Source organism: Anarrhichthys ocellatus, unplaced genomic scaffold, assembly GCF_004355925.1.
Source record: "Anarrhichthys ocellatus isolate YVR2014 unplaced genomic scaffold, GSC_Weel_1.0 scaffold2, whole genome shotgun sequence".
NCBI lineage: Eukaryota > Metazoa > Chordata > Actinopteri > Perciformes > Anarhichadidae > Anarrhichthys > Anarrhichthys ocellatus.
The window spans coordinates 11,948,493-11,953,185 of record NW_022280032.1 but is presented as its reverse complement, the minus strand read 5'-3'; the positions used below and the strand labels follow the sequence as shown (position 1 = coordinate 11,953,185).

Below are 4,693 nucleotides of genomic sequence, written 5' to 3'. Positions count from 1 at the left end.
CATCATCACCATCATGAATAAAAGTCCAAAATGCACACTACTTTGAGCTCTCTTTTGGTCTCCATCAGCTCAGAGAAATACATAGCTTTTCTTCACCTGCTAATTGCTGCACTCTTTTGACGGGCTTGCTAACTTTGAATTGGTGCTGGATGTATAGTGGGTTCATCAGAGCAGTTTGACTCACAACAGCTGTAGCTGGAAATGTGGGTAATGAGAGCAATAAGAGTGAACCTAAAAGTTCTCGGCAATAAAACCCAAAACATGAGCTAAAAGATGCTACACTCTGAAGTTTCACTTTTACGTTTACTTTACACATTTATAGTGCTGCTTTAAGGGAAATAAAAGGGGGAAAATATCTTAAAGGGCCAGCGTGTATAGGAGAACAAGGGTGGCCAACACAAAACGCACCATCTGAAGCTATGTTGTTTGGTTTGCCCGTTCTTGGATATAAACAACTCATTCTAAGGTAACGTAAAGACAACAATTCTTATTTTCAGGTGATTAAATACTAAAGAAAACATACTATATAATACTCTATTCCATTTTGCCAATAGATACCCCTAAATGCTACATTTATGCTTTTAAGAGGTATACGTATATATAATGTAGTTATTGAAGCTTAAACAACATGTTAAAGAAATCAATTGGAAAACATTATCATATTAAAATGTATTGTAATATCACAGGAAATAATACAACATTTAGGAATATATAAAGTAGGGGCATACAAGTCCACTATTATATTTTGAAAACAGCAGACAAAATACGTCTCTTTACAGGATTTTTTTTTTTACAAATCACAGGTATTTTTCAAAGGCACTTTTCAGTAAGGCTGACACAGATACCTATGACATTTTTTTTGTTTGTAAATGTGTTTATTTGTGTAAGCGTGTGTGTGGGTGCGCACACCCCTCCATCCACGCCCCGCCCTGCGCTCGAGGAGTCCCCACTCATGTTATTCAAAGAGCAAACGAAGACAGAGGAGGAGGAGGAGGAGCCCGTGCGTGACGTCACTCCATCCCTCCCACCCATCTTAATTTTACATTTTCTATGGGTCCTGACTGAGTGAACGTGTGTGTGTGTGTGTGTGTGTGTGCGCTACGGCTACTGAGCAGTTTACAAAACCAGAGTCTCGCAGACACACCTCAAGCCAAGAAGTGATCCGGGGACCCACTGATGTGGCCTGACCCACTTTGTCATTTTAAATATTAAACTACTCGAGTTGGAGAAGTCGGGTCGGGGTCGACTTTGAGGTAGGTGTGTATATATATATATATATATATGTATATATATATGTGTGTGTGTGTGTGTGTGTGTCTGGAGCTCGCGTGTGTGTTTTTCATGAGGTTGTTTCAAGAGCGCACTAACAAAAGCAGCACGTTTTAACCGGTCTGTCTGCTCCCGTTGGCAGAAGCAGCAGGTTTTTGGTTTAAAAAAAAAAAAAAGTAACGAGGAAAAGAAAAGACCGAGGAGAGAGAGAATGAGATTGCAAAAACACAAACTCTTGTTTCATTGTCTCCTTTTGTTGCGGCGCATGACTGAAGCCGACGGGACAGTGAAGAACAAACGAGGTTGTTGTACAGCATGTACAGACTACAGTTACTTAGTGGCGCAATGATACTATTCATGCCACTTGATACTTTGTACCCTGGGAGGAGAATAGTAGAACGAAACAAATCTGTGTTTATTGTCTCTGGTGTCGCTGAGGTGTTTTAGAGAGAATGTTATGGGTGTTTATGCTCCATGTTATGTTCACGTGTGGTAATGTAGTTGGCAATCTCTGTACACAATCGTCTAAAATATAGAATCACTCATGTTTTTTTAGCCATGTCAAGATTGATTAGGTTTACATCAGAGTGCTTTACAATCTGTACAGCACAAGACGTGCCCTGCTTTTGGTTCTGCTTTTCTTATTTGTTGCCATAGTTTATAGTTAATAATGTATTGAAATGAGGCCCGTTTGTGAGACAAACGGCATCAGAGGATACCATATTTTATGGATGAGCTGTAGCTCAACGTATCATGTATGAGTAAGACGGTGTGTAATAGCACAGATTTGACTACTGGCCTCTGTGTCAAAGCACATGGCTTCAGTCAGAGCTGACACACTGGCCGGTGCTGTCATCAGGCGCAAAGACCAACTGTCATGTGAAGAGGTGTGTGTGTGTGTGTGTGTGTGTGTGTTTGCATGTGTTATATTTTTGACGTGGCAATGAGTCTCAGACTTATGGTGTTCATTTTTCACAGTGCCATAAACTTTGTTAAAAAGCCTCCGAGTGTTTGCTGTCAAACATTAACAAGAAGTTAAACAAACTGGGCTGAACCGACTCTATAGCCATCGTGTGTGTTTGCTGGGTGGAGGTCGGACAGCAGGCTGGCGAACTGAGCAGCTTTTAACACGCGAAGTAGTTTAACTGTGGTTCATCGGATGTGCTCTAGTGAGAGGAGAAGTGACAAAAGCAGGTGGTGTGAATGAGTATGTTGTAGGTGCAGAGCTTTCAGGAGTTTTTTTTGTGTGTGCAGGGAGGGGAAAGTTTCTCGCACATGTGTTAGTCATTTAGAGGGGAGTTTGCTAAACCATTTACATCTGTTTTCTGATCTTTCAACCCCCACCTTCCCTCCTCTCTCCCGTTTCTCTTATGCTGCCCCTCTTGCTGTCTCCTGTTTCCCGTAAGGGCTGATGCTGTCACTGCGTGTGTGTGTCTGTGTTTGTGTGCGGTGGATGTTACAACTGGAAGGCTCTCTGCTCCATTATTATTGCACTCAAAGGACTTTAAAAATGCGAATGAAATGTCTGAGTTTCCATTCTATAATAGCATGTTTCCATTAGTGGTTCTGGTGCATTTCTCAGATGTATCATTATAGAACCTGAGTCCATGTCAAGGACTCAACCTTACCTCGAGAAAAGAAAGGTATTTGTGTCAGGGATGGGTGTGTGTGTGTGTGTGTGTGTGTGTGTGTGTGTGTGTGTGTGTGTGTACAGGAGGGCTAAATGGCAACCACATGTGTGTTGACAGTATTATCTCCCACAGTCCTGCTGGTCTGTCTGTTGGCACAAAATCTTCATTACTCAGCAGAACGCACTGATCCGTTAGATCCACACTGCACGAGACAGTGTGAGCGTCTGCGCTTGTGCTTGTGTGTTACTAGACATTTTGTTCGCTCGCGGTGAAAGACTACCTTGTAGCAAAAATTATTTTCCCCTGTAATGAGCCATGTAAACATAGAGTAAGGTTTCAGAGGGTCTCTGCTCTAAGAGTCCAGTCCTCATGGTTTGAGCAAACACGTCTTCGCTCTGTCCAGTTCCAGCCTGCAGGGAAACTTTAGTTTACAAAATGTTTTCTTCTGATACACCCTTTCTTACTCTAACAAAACAAACACAGCAGTGTTCAAAGTGTTGTACTGGCACACGGAAAATGTATGCCGCCTCCCCTGAAACAAAGACCACCATTACTAACATCATAATTAAAACACTTTTATGAAATAATATAGTTTTAGGTGCTATTTCACACAGCAAGTGTCATATAGTTGAGTGTGGCTATTCTTAAGGCCGTCATCTACTGACTTAACTGTGCACAGGACAAGATGTGGAGAATCTGTGTTGTACTATCTCTGCTGAACAATACCCAGATGCTACATGCACATTTCAGGCTGTATATGAGCATGGGCGTTATTAATCTAGCTAACATGGTGAAGTCATTTCTAAACAAACTAATCGAATGCATCAATTATATTGGCGCTGGTTTTATAATCTGATTTGGCGTTTTTCAAAGACACTGGATGTGTTACTGGCCCTCCGCATGCAGGCTGAATAAAATATTATGATGCAATGAAAGCACAAGTGATGCAATCACAGATTCCTACAACGGCACAACGGATCTGTTTACATTGTGCGGTTGTTTTGTTGCCATGGTTTTATATTATGATGTCACGATTCAGGTATTGAGTTTCCCGAGAGGAGCTAATGTTTGTGTGTGTGTGTGTGTCTTGGCTCTATGCGTAGTAGGTGTTGGTGGGTGTCAGTACATATGAAAGTCAGACATGCACAGGCTTGACTTACTTTTATTTGAGCAGGCGAAGGAATTGATGTTGATTTAAGATAAGATACACGTACCAGAGACTATACAGACACACACACGTACAGAGACCCAGCTTCTCAAAGAATCTCATTGATTTTCCTGCTGTTATGCTGGAGCTTCAATCACAATAAAGCCCCATTACTGTGCTGACCACTTTGCGTGGTCTTGGAGAATGGATGACACACACAAATGCATGCACACAGACTCTAAAGGCCTTCCTCCTTGCATCTTGTTAGGGTGAAGAATAGAGAGATTTGAAGTCTGAGCTGCATGAATTGGATTAAGCTCTTTGTAAGTCAGTATCAAGATATATGATCCTGTTTTATTACAAACACAAACATATACGCCCTCAGAGCCACGTCTTTCTGTCACAGCCCGATATGCAGAATGTATACAGGCTTTGGAAAGTTTCATGAGACAATGAAACCACATGATTGCCTACTATTCACAACTAGAAATATGTATGTACATACCGAGTATTTTGAGTCACGTCAAGCATAAAGGATAGAATCAGATAGAACAAAGACTCCTCATTTAGCCTGCTTTCGAACACCTGGTTCCCCCATTACACGTGTGTGTGTGTGTGTGTGTGTGTGTGTGTGTGTGTGTGTGTG

At 41.7% G+C, this 4,693-nt stretch overlaps 1 protein-coding gene across 2 annotated transcripts in view; it reads left to right on the top strand.

The window, feature by feature from the left end:
* The first annotated feature begins 1,024 nt into the window (after positions 1-1,024).
* The window catches only part of fam107b (family with sequence similarity 107 member B), a 17,163-nt gene continuing 13,494 nt past the window's right edge, over positions 1,025-4,693 (top strand). Inside the window, exon 1 of one of the 2 annotated variants that reach the window (XM_031865474.1) lies at positions 1,025-1,257. The gene's annotated coding sequence lies outside the window, so the exon portion shown is untranslated. The remainder of the gene's footprint in view (positions 1,258-4,693) is intronic. The other variant, XM_031865466.1, reaches the window with a different exon arrangement.